At 39.7% G+C, this 12,500-nt stretch overlaps 1 pseudogene; it reads right to left on the bottom strand.

The window, feature by feature from the left end:
• Nucleotides 1-12,500, bottom strand: part of LOC138042205 (gamma-aminobutyric acid receptor subunit beta-2-like) — a 19,655-nt pseudogene that overhangs the window by 6,552 nt on the left and 603 nt on the right.

Below are 12,500 nucleotides of genomic sequence, written 5' to 3'. Positions count from 1 at the left end.
TGCGTTCATACCTGCGAGGATCATAGCTTCACTTGAACCGCCTGGTATGTTAGCTACGCCATGCTGATGAGGCCCTAAAGGCCGAAAAAGTTGTTTATGGCTGCTAATTGACCGGGTGAAATGGTTGTGCGCATGCGTGATGTGTTGGCCACACCGGGTTGGTGTTAGCGTGTGTCACCTTGCTTTTATTCTTGTTCCTATTTCTACGATGGTCTAGGAGGGTCACAGTCCAGTTTTAATTTTGTGAGTCGTCACCAGTTCTCTCACAGGTCACAGGTCACAGGTCATTGCTTTACCAATACAGAAAGTATCCTAAACATTCATAAAAGCTAACTTTAGGCCTAATCGGGCCTAAACAAAAGCTTGTAGGCTGAAAGTTAGGTTTTATGAATGTTTAGGATACTTTCTGTATTGGTAAAACAATGACCTGTGACCTGTGAGAGAACTGGTGACGACTCACAAAATTAAAACTGGGCCGTGTGAAAAATTAAACTGAACTGTGACCCTCCTGTGCCATCGTATATTTCAGACCAAAATGGTCAAAATTGATACCCTATTTCAGAACAAAACGAATAAAAATATATACCCTTTGGGGCCGCACATATCTACATAGCCCATATAAGGGATTTTCCCCCGGTGTTCAAGGTGAGGTCGATAACAGCAGGTATCTACGTATTTTTTGAAGTGTATCTCTTGATTTACCAGGTCATTGCGTCTGCTTTGTCTGTGGATATTTTTTGGGCTAGACACACAACTTATTTGGAACACTGCCTTGACACATCGAGCGTTGTTACTTTTTTTAAGTGAACGCCGTCAAGCATTTCAAAAGCAGACGCCAGTGGCCAGGGAAGCCATGAAATTTTCAGTGGGCAACCCTAACAGCGGACAAAATCACAAGAATAACGAGTTTTCACCGATTTGCGATAATAGCACGAGACGACTTCCAGCCATTGATGGAAACCGGGAAGTGATCATTTCGCATGCCAGGCCAGTAGTTTCTCCCAAAAACTAATCATCTATAATACAAAATGATACGTAGCAATGTAGATATGGTACTGTTAACACAAGTTAGTCGCCAGCGTCCATGGTTTATAGACGTCGCGTCTTTAATATAATAAAATAGTGAAATTTTCTCATTTTAAAGAGGCTGGAAATAAATCTTTGTTCTGCTCTTAAAAAAACGCGAGTCATTCACTCTCTACTCTTGTTCCAGTTCTACATAGGAGCAAGGATGGCACAGTCGGTTAGTGCGCGGCCTTGGTGCAAGAGGTCCTGAGTTCGATTCCCGGATCTCGCATCCTTGTTTCGACTCCTTTCCTTTCCGTGTAGCTAGTAGCTTTAAATACCCGTAAAACGGAGCACTGATGGAGAGGGGGGAGTAAAATGAGCGCACCGTCGACCTCAGGTTTGTCAGTGATTAAGTATTGGACCAGCTAAAAGGTAGGCAGGAGTACGGCAAAACTCATTAAAAAGGTGCGAACAGTTAATTGTTAATTCCATTTAAATCGGCTCATCTCATTGGCTAATACCAAAAAAAACCGAAAAAACTAAGAACAAATTTAAAAAAAAACCTCATTTTTAGGCCTTGTCTTTTCCCTACCCCTATTATCTGTATCTTGGTGAAATTTGGCTTTTGCTCTATGCGCCAATTAGCACCACAAAATTATTGACCCTATTGCCGAGGGCTATTGTTTTCTGCCTGCTTCTTAGCCGGACCATTACTTAAAAGTTACTGTTACGAGTTATCGACGTTAAATAAGGTCTACTTTACTTTACTTTACTTTATTTTACTTTACATAGTACTTTAAGTTGAATCACCTTGCGCTTAGCATCATACTCCCGTTGCTCAAGTCTATCCAGACCTTTTTGTTTGAGAAGACCATTTTGCGTATCCTGGTATCAATCGAGTTTACAAAAAACGTATCTGGCAACCATAACTTTTCGCATGATGCTCCGCCCAGGATAATGGTCCTGTTTATTCCAAAGGCTAAACGCGGATCTTGCCAAAATTGTCCTAGGTACAAATCGACTTCAAAGTCCTGCAAGAGTGAAAAGCAATGATTTAGAAAGCTCCATTATCACCACACGACTCAAAGCGGTTATATTGAGTATTACACTGAACACCAATACAAAATTTATTTGTTTATTTTATTTTGATTTGATTTTAATTTTTTATCAATGCAACTTCATTTGACAATTCCGTAAACCAATAGAAAAATTTAAACAATCGTTACGTAACAGCCCCATACAGGACTTCGCTAATCAGCGTCATTTTGTTTCCAACATATAATTTTTACCGGGCATAAAGGATGAAGTTTCCGACGATGAATCGTAGATACTCGGAAAAACCCGAACAGAAGTCAAACCGTGCAATTGTTAGTTCTGATGCGCAACAACGTGTTGGAGCTCAGCCGATTAACTCTAATCCCAGATTAAAAAATAACCAAGGATTTTTTTCTTTACTCCCAAATGCTGTTCAACGCTGATATTTGACAAAACTTTACATCGGAGGAAGTCAATCTTGAAAAACAAAAATAAGCAAAAGAAACTTTCACCAAAAAGTGGAAAACGTGAAAAAACGTTTACGCTAATCCTGGATTAAGGATGTGTGCGGTCAAGTGACAGTTGTACTCAGTGCTATACTGCTACTTATAGAATAATTAGGATAGTACGCGCTCTCTCATTGGCCAATAGCTGTGTTTAGATGAGATTATGTAAAAACAGCTGTAACATCACGCGAATTTTGATTGGTTATGTATTGTCAGACGCGCGTCTTCATTGGCTGGTAGGACACATGAGCACGTATCAAGAAAACCTGTTTCAATCAAGAAATTTAAAAAATCAGCATTTTCCTTCATTTGTCGAACTTTTTTTAAAACAATTTTATAAAAGCAATAGAGGACTTTTTCCGCGTTTACATAGCCTCATCTAAACGTTCGGGGAGCTGGGAAAATTCTGGACAGTTATGCAAACCCTCGACTGCGTCTCAGGTTTTGCATAACTTTTTCGAATTCTCCCAACTCTCCTCGTGTTTGCACGAGGCTAGGTGAACGCGGAAAAAGTCCTCTATTGCTTAATTACGGAACTAAAAATGGTCCAAATGTGGTCTTTTCGCAGACGTCGGAGGGAGATGGGACATATTTATCCTGGCCGGTAAATTTATAAAATGACTCGGGGATTCGGCGAAAAAAGCCGTGTTTTGTGAATTGACTCTGAACTCACCATGCTTGTCTCACTAATTTCGCCAAATGACAAAATCAACATTTCTAAATCTAAATGAAGTGTTTGCACTGCAAAATGAAAATAATCATCAAAATTAGGGATGCTTAAGAAACTTTTGCCTCTTAGACATGATATGATGTAGAAAAAACAGTTGCTTAGTGGGCTCCCTAAATATCCACTATTAGTAGAATTACCTACAGTAGGTGATTATTGAAAGTTCTCTGCGCTGATTGTTTGCACTTGAGCTGATTATTAAGCGATAATCACCTAAACGGTTTTTTCAAAGTGTCCGCAGTCCGTTTTGTCGAAGTGACAGACGAGGAAATTAATTCTTTCAAAGAAAATGCACATTTTTCAAATAATCACCTATGTAATTATACGAAAACAATTATTCACCTCAGGCTCGGCGAACATCGGTGAATAATCGTTAATTAGTATATGCTAAAACAGAGGATAGCAGTGAACGCGCGCTCTGATTGGCTACTCAAACTCCAAATATCTTTGCTATTCACCGCCTCTTGCTATTCACTCACGCGGGATTTGCATTTTTTGCGCCCGAAAATAGTGTAATCGTTGCAGTAATGAATGAGTTAAAATAATCTTTTTGGGCTTTATTATATCACCAGTTTTATTATACACTAAAAGAACTATTTGCCTCAATGTCAATGGTACGTTTGGCCCAAAAATGCAAAAAAAAAAAAAAAAAAAGGGTATTGCGCTGCGACAAATGCACAAGCAAGAACTCGAACTCGGTCGCTATCATGAGAATCCTTACAATCTTAGGGGAAAAAGAGGGTACCACCCTCCTCGTGCGCGAACCAACCATTTCCAGCGCTCGTTCATCCCAGCAATATGTAGATTAGCGAACAAAAACCTAGTGTAAATTTGCGTACATAACTTACCGATTCTTAACTTAGTAGTTTTATCAATTTCTAGCTTTTAAACATAATCTGTACTATTGCAATTTCATACATTTTCTATATTTATTGTAAAATACTATGAAATTCAGCCTTTTGGCTGCAATATGATATTTTTAATAAACTGTCTATCTAACTATCTATCAACTATCTAAAAAGACACCAATCCCGGGGCGGATCTTGAGGGGGAGGGTGAAGGGGGTGCGCAACCCCGCCCCCCTGAGATAAGCTTTCTAATACAACTGCCTACGGCATTCCTTAATGGTGCACCCCTCCTGAAAAAATCCTGGATCCGCTCCTGCAATCAAGGGTAACGAAATACGAGGCACAGAGATCAGAAGGGGTTAAAGAAGTATTCTCTGTCGGCGACAAGATGGCTATTCATGACACTCGCATGGCTGCATAGACGAATGCCAACAGGGTGTCCCGATACAATGTTAACTCAATCTGATAGACAGGAAGCGTTGCACCATTAGAAACCGTAGCTGGACATTTTTTTTTCTACCTCCGTAAAATGGACGAATCCTTTTGTCGTAATTCCTGAACACAATTTCCAAAAGATCAGAAACATTTCATCCTGGTATTACCAGCTCCTCATATTTAAGACGGTATTCCCTGTGGACGAACATATTGATTAGTTTAATAAGGCTTCAAATTGTTTTCGGAAACCACGGATACAAATATACTTTTGAACAAACGAGCGAAAACTCTTTCAACTATTGACTTACTGCAACTCTTAAAAATATGACTTTCGACCAGCGATTTTTACTTTACTACCTGGTGCCAATCTTTATTTGGGGCGACGGGGGACGGAGACCAACAAAGTAGATATAAATAAGTCAATCAATAGGCGGAACTAATCAATATGGGTCTATGGGATATGAATGCGCTTTGACACCTTTGGAGCCTGTCAGCTAAAGTGACTAAACATTTTACGTAACATGTCATTTATAGTGTTTATATAAAAACTATAACGTAATTTAGCTTCTTTTGTTCGAACATTCATATATTAAACATCCTCTAGGACGTATTTCAAAGATCTACCCACGCTTTGTAGAAATTTAACCTAGTTTATCAATTATAAACACTTCCTTACTGACTAAATCCGTCCATGGACAAAACGTTGAAACGTTTTTAAGGTTTTGACTAATAATAATAATAATAATAATAATAATATTTTTTTTTTTTGTTTTCCCGCTCAAGGCCCCTGGGTTACGTTTGTCGCCCCGGGTTTGACTTCCTTTTTGTATGGCATCCATAAGTATATACTGTCATATAATAATAATAATAATAATAATAATAATAATAATAATAATAATAATAATAATAACTGAGGCACCCTAGCTAAACCAGTAGGCAGAACGAAAGAAGGCGAAGAGATAGAAAAGAAGAAGATTGGAGTGTGGACAAAGAAGGCGCTGGTGAAAGAGCACCAAGAGAGAACAGAAGAACAGAAATGGCAAGGGAAACTGACAGCATGTCGATGGCTAGATGAAAAATTAGACCGGGACTGCTTTGCGTGGCTTTCTCAGTGGAAGGCAGCACCGTCACACACAGTTGCTGGAATTGAGGAGCTTTACCAACAGCTCCTCCCGACAAAGGTATATGACAACAGGAAGACAGGCACAAGTTCTGCTGTGCGGAAATGAACCGTGTCTCACACATCTTGGCAGGGTGCAGCGCATTGGCCCAGACAAAGTATCTAGAGCGACACAACCATACCCTCAAAATTCTCGTCTTCGAAGTACTAAGATCCCTAAACCTTACTGAGAAGAGCTCGCCATGGTATTCACCCATCAAGCCCAAGCCGGTGTACGAGAATGAACAGGCTGTAGCATACTGGGATGTCCCCCTGTTTGCTGACCATACCACTGTTTCGGCAAACAGGATAGACGCCACAGTGGTGGATAAGGTGAAGAAGGAGGTGTTGCTGATCGAGATGACGTGCCCGTGGGTAGAAAATCGCGAGAAGAAGAGCGCGGAAAAGACAAGCAAGTATGGTCCCCTTCGGTGGGAACTACAAATGCGTTATCCGGGATATTGTGTCAAGCAATACAACATAGTCATCGACGTCTTGGGTGGGTATTCAAGGGACGTGAGTCAAGCGCTTCGAGATCTTGTGGGAGAGGCAAGTAGTAAAGTGGCTCGCAGGATGCAGAAGTCAGTTATTACCAGTACTCTCCATATCGCCCGCTATGTCAAGATCATCCAGTCTTGAACAACAGTCTGAACATTCAAGATCATGTGTTAGGATTTTCAAGCTCATGTTTCAATTGACTCTTTTAGCAGTTATATAGTTATTTAGTAAATTTTCAGCTCCGACTATTGCATTTCTAGCTTTTTGATTGGCTAAAAACTCCGACTATGAGGCAATAGTCGAAGTTTACGTCATATGGAAAATAGTGCGCCAAGATGCTCTTTCCGGACGCTTTGTAAAATTGTGGAAATAAAAATCGGCTGCAAAACCCGGTTTGAGAATTTACTAAAACAATTATTCCATTCGCCCTTGTTGGATATGAAGTGATTATAACCAACTCGCGCTACACGCTCGTTGGTTATTTTATCACTTCATATCAAACTCGGGCTCATGGAATAATTGTTATATAGTTTTTATTATGAACATTAGATTTTAGTAGTATTCGCTATGAACACTAGATTTTAGCATTATCTATAGAACACTGATTCTTTTAGCAGTTATATAGTTACATTGTCTTTATTATGAACATTAGATTTTAGTACTATTCGATATGAACACTAGATTTTAGCATTATCTATAGATCTGACACTGAGCTAGCCACGTCTTTACGCCTAGCTTAGTGAATCTTAGGTATCTGGCATCCAGATGTTTTATACTGCCCATAATAATAATAATAATAATAATAATAATAATAATAATAATAATAATAATAATAATAATAATAATAATAATAATAATAAAAGTGAAACCCCAAGAAGTGTAAGAAGTGAAATTACTGTACAAGATTCGGAAAGATGCGTGATGGGAACGATGAGCGTGGATTGTCTGAAGGAGGAGGACTAGCATTATCGGTTTCTGGGAGTACCAGAACAGTTATTGCAAGATGAAAAGCTGGTTTTTGAGGTAGCAGCTAACAATTACCGGAGAAGATTATACGTCATTTGGTCAAGCCCACTCGCGGACAGCAACAGAGTGATGGCGTCTAAACAACTAGTGCTTGCTACCGGTTCTCTCATAACCTATGTGCTCACAGCACTGGAATATTTCTGACTTAAAGAAATTGGATAGACAGGCTCGCAAGAACATCAGCGATAGCGACGGGAAGCATCCGCTTGGATCAACTTCTCTTGTCTACCTGCCTAAAGGTCTAGGTGGGCGTGGCCTAAGGTCAGCGGAGACAGAGTACAAGCAAATCAAGATGACGTCAGCTATCAGGCTCTATAGTAACAATCACCCAACCATGAGCCTAGTGAGAGCCTCTGAAGTACGGGCCACAACACAAGGTCACCAATCGCTAATAAAGGAATCCACCAAGTTCGCTTAGGAGTTTGGGGTTGCTCTCGAGCTCTCCTTTCCTGAGCCAAAGTGCCGAGACAAGAACGGGCAGGAAGTACCACTGGACAAGGTTAAGGGGCACTTAAAGAGAGCTGTGACAGCTGAGCACCAAGAAAAGATCCAAGAGGAGAGGTGGCAAGGAAAGTTTCTTTCGGCGAGGTGGGAAGACGACGAGCTGAATCAGAGGGGCTGCTGGGACTGGCTGGGGAACTGGGCGGAGGCACCCTCACACACTATTGCTGGCATTGTAGAGTTATATGAGCAGCTTACACCGACAAAGCTGTATAAAGCGAGGAAAGCGAAAACAACGCAGGTCAATGATTTTACGTGCTGGATGTGTAGCAAAGCACCCGATAGTCTCCCCATGTGATGGCTGGCTGCTCGACTCTCGCACAAAACAAGTACCTGTCGAGACAAAATGCGGCTTTCAAGTTCTTGTTTTTCGAGAAGCTGAGGGATTTGGAATTGATAGACGGGGTTCCCCTCTGGTACTCGTCCGTAGCTCCTAAACCAGTCTATGAGTCCCAGGGGGCCAAGCCCTTCTGGGATGTTCCAGTGTATGCGGAGCACGGTCACGTGAAGCAGAACAGAGCAGATGCACGATTCATTGACTTCAAGAAAAAAGAGGTGGTAGCTGCGGAGAAGTCGTGCCCGTGGATGGGCAACCGGCTATTTTTTTTTACAAAGTTTAGGAAGATTCTGTAATCCTACACGTAGTCTGGGCCACGTCTAACGCCCCAGCCTGTGTATTATCTTTTGGCATACATAAGTTTTTACAACTGTCACATAATTATAATAAATATATAAATATATATTACATATCTTTTAGTGGTAAATTAACACTGCAAATTAACTCGTGCAAAATCATTATAACTGACAAAGCATGGGGGTGAATTAGCCGGTTTTACTACTTCAGAAGAATTATGCTGAGCAGGAAAGCTACCTGGAATCCTTTATGATGAAAACAAAAAAAAAGAAAAAAATCAATCAAATAAGTAACACTTTCACAGCTTTAAAATTAGTTGCAGGGGTCTCCAGTTTTATTGGGCAGAACTAGTCAACCCCCTTTCTAGAAAACCAAACCTAACTAGCTCTTGGATGTTTGCCAATAAACCAAATTCAACTGAAAATTTCCAGGAGCTGAAACTCTGATATTCGCATCAGTGAAGCTCGACGAGGATTTTAAATTTCCGCTGGTTTCGGCAACTGACTTAACCTGGGCTTTCTTTCTTGATTTAAATTATGTAATTAAAAAAGCTGTTACTTTATTAATAACTTGCTCTATCAATAAAGCTCTAAAGTCGGCTCTAATAAAGAAAAAAAAAAGATTCCCTGCCTAAACTTAGGGTTAGGTAAATAAAACAGGAAAAACCAGCGAGAGCATATTTACCCAACTGGCCATCGTTTTGTTTTGTGTTTCATTGAAGACCAAGTTTTGGTATTCTTTTAGAGCGGTTTTCAATTGAGTGTCGAAAGTAATTAACGAATTACTTTGGTTTTGCATTACTTCACTCAGTGATTGGTTTAAAGTTTTCGCGCCACTTTCTCAACCAATTAGAAGAGAACCCAAAACCAATCGTGGCTCGCGTGTGCACATTTTCCCGCTCTTTGTGTCGGCTACGTGTAATTACTTCGAGTTTTGATTGGTTTACTTGATTGTCTCCGTGAGTCCTTTTTGATTGGCCAAAGTAATTACTTTGGTTCTGGTTTTACGACACTCGTTTGAAAACCGCTCAACTGAAAATATCACATTCTCTCATCATCGTCACCTCGTCCACAACTTTCTCCTCTTCCTCGAGCTCCTCCTCATCATCATCTCCATAAAAACAACTTAGCCCTAAACAGTCAGCAATTTCAAGACGGAAACAATTGTAAAACTCAAAACTCTTACATTGTGTTGCTAGAAAAGGACCTCGACAATGAGTCGTTCATCGTAGGTGTGAGTGTTGTAGATGTTGAATTACTTTCTGTGTTGTTCTTCAAGACAAAACACTGGCTGTTTATAAGAAAAGAGAGAAAAAGATTAATCGATATAAACTCCATCGGAAGTGTTCTACTGCCCCTTAGCCTAACACCAAATAGTTTTCTTTGCTGAGGTAATTTCCACGTGTCGCAACATTCAATTAGAAATTTCTCTTTAAAACATCATCTTACAACTTAACAAAGCCCCAGAAGTCCCTTGTCCCTCAGCGGAGTAGTCTGCTTGCAGGCTGTAGTTTGTATTTCGGTCGCCGTAATGGACGGGTGGAAGTCGGAAGATCTGGGACGAGTGGGAAATACACCACCCATCCCAGGAGCGCTTACCATTTGAATGGAATTGTCGGTACTTCCGGGGAGAATTAAAAAAGAAGGGTTCATCCCGGTGGATTGTTTTCGGAAAAAAGGTAATACCTTTCGAGGTATTCCCTTTTTCTCACTTTGACAGGAATTCCCCTACATTTCTGTACCATTTGTCCACAATTACAAGTGCCAAAGAAAATAGACCGTTTCATTTGTTTTTCAACCTGAACAACCCGTTTTTTTTGTGGTAAATGATACAGCACATTTCCCTTTTATTTTTCTAAGTACAGAACGTGCAGTACTATGTGTCAAAACATTCTCACCGTAAATTTCATTCAAATAGTAAGCGCGCCAGATCTTCCGACTTTCAGCCGTCCAATATGGCGACCGAAATATAAATTACCGCCTGCAAGCAGGCTATCGGGGGAGCGAGTAACAAGCCTAACTGTTTTGCAATGGAAACATTCTTTCAAACGTTGAAAGGAAAGCGGTTTGTGACGGTCACGGTTCTCGCAAGGATAGAACCATGTTTTTAACTAGTTCTACCGTGGGGCAAAAAATGTCCAATCTTTTATGCAAGTTTATGCAACTGCAGCCCGTTCGAAGCGAAATCGTAGGGAGCTTGCGTTAAGTGTGCGTTTATAATAGTACTGAAACTTGACTTTCGCAAGATACAAAAAAATTAAGGCCAGGGGCCTTTAAATGACAATATGTGTAGTAAAAAAAAAACCGCTTAAGTATTGCAATTACCAGTTTAATGCTAAAAGCAAAATGCCTTTAAGGTGTTAAATTTTTGTTTGTAGCAAATTAAAATTTATATAAACTGTAAACATGATTCAGTAGATTAATATACTTGAGTAACTGAAACCTGCAATTATGCGGTTTTGTATGCAAATATTAGAAACCACACAGTTTTTGCGTCTGCTTTGCTTGTGAGTTTCTATTTTTTGCAGATCAAGAAAAACTGGAATATTACTACCTTAAAGGCTTCAGTGGATTGGTATACTGATAACTATGTTGCCGTCAGACGGACTGTGAAATTATTTTCCAGAAAATCAATATCATCCCACTTGATTTGGGAATGACATTTGAATTCGGACCCTTCATTATCCAGCAATTTTTTCCATCTTCAGTAATACCAAAAAAGTGTTAAAGCTGACAATTAAATTCTTGCCTATATTTATTAAACGTATTAAAGAGATTAGTCGGCGGTTAAAATTGAAACAATTTGTAGACCGTTCTTGTAAGCCGAGTAACAAGAATCTGTTAGAAATTAAGTTGACATTAAATTTTGTAATTCGCAAGTCAAGTCAAACTTGTAATAAATCAAAATCAACCCTTACCTTAAAATAGCAGAGTTGTAAAGATAGAAGAAAATTCCCAGCAGTGTTGCGAATTCCCGCATTGCGTTTGAGGGTTTCCCTAACTCTATGAATAATACAAAAAAGGATAATTGGACCGCGACGTTTCGTGATGCCCAGATTAATAAAAGTCGAGATATTTCATAAGCCGCGGTTAAAGCTTATTGTGATTTTTAGCTAGACCTCAAATATCCGATGATATCACAAAGACATACTCTAACAACCATTTAAAAAATCTTATGCTCAGATAATTGCTAGTGTGAAAAAAGTAACTTGTTGAGTATTTGTTTGAAAACCAATCCATGCATGCATTGCGCATCACCCGGTCCACGTACCCGTTTCCCGCCAAATTTGCAATCTCGACCCCAGAGCTCTTATCTCCCTCAGTCAAGAGAAGAGCCGGTTGGAAAACCTTCTCGTTGGTTTTCGTGAAGAACAATCATGTCATTCATGTCAGCACGAGGAGTGAGCAAGCGCAGTAAGGTTCAAATAGCCGATTTTTGTCTATAAGAACCTTACGGCGCATGTTCTCCTAAATACAGTTTCCCAGAGCCTTGGGTCGATCCGAGGCTCTGGTGGCGAGAATGTGCAAATTAGATGATTCCCAAAAATAACTGTAGATTCTTGAACAATGCATACAATGAACAATAATGATAATAATTATTTACTCGACAGATTAGCATTCAATTGACAAAAGAATAATTCAAAAGTTTAAAATATATATATAATTCAAGCCATTCCACAGGGAATCAAATTATCCCAGAATTACTTTGTTAATTAATTCATGTACAGGTACTTATTCAGAAACTTGAATTTTTAAAGTTAACTGAAACATCAACCACTGCAGCAACGAGAAGATTCAGTTCATATTCATTTCTACCGTAGCATTACTATCTAATTCACAAAGTAAACAATCTATCAAAACAATTCGTGTCCAGTCGTAGTATTTTAAGAAAAATGTCATCCACCTTTTAGAACAAATACTCTTTAACCTTCTTCGAGAGCTGGGTATAGGACGTTTTCAACCGATCTCTAGAGACACCAATAACAATAGAGAAATGTACGACCTCTGGTGGACGAACAAAAGAGGCTAATGAGAGATCTTTCACGTTTTTTGTCCACCAACATGGCGGCAAAGACGTCACTGAAAACCTCCTATTAGATCTTATATTCGCAGAGACTCATACA

The sequence above is a fragment of the Montipora capricornis genome, chromosome 3 (assembly GCF_036669925.1).
Source record: "Montipora capricornis isolate CH-2021 chromosome 3, ASM3666992v2, whole genome shotgun sequence".
Lineage (NCBI taxonomy): Eukaryota > Metazoa > Cnidaria > Anthozoa > Scleractinia > Acroporidae > Montipora > Montipora capricornis.
The sequence above is the reverse complement of the archived record's forward strand: the minus strand, read 5'-3'. Positions and strand labels throughout refer to the sequence as shown.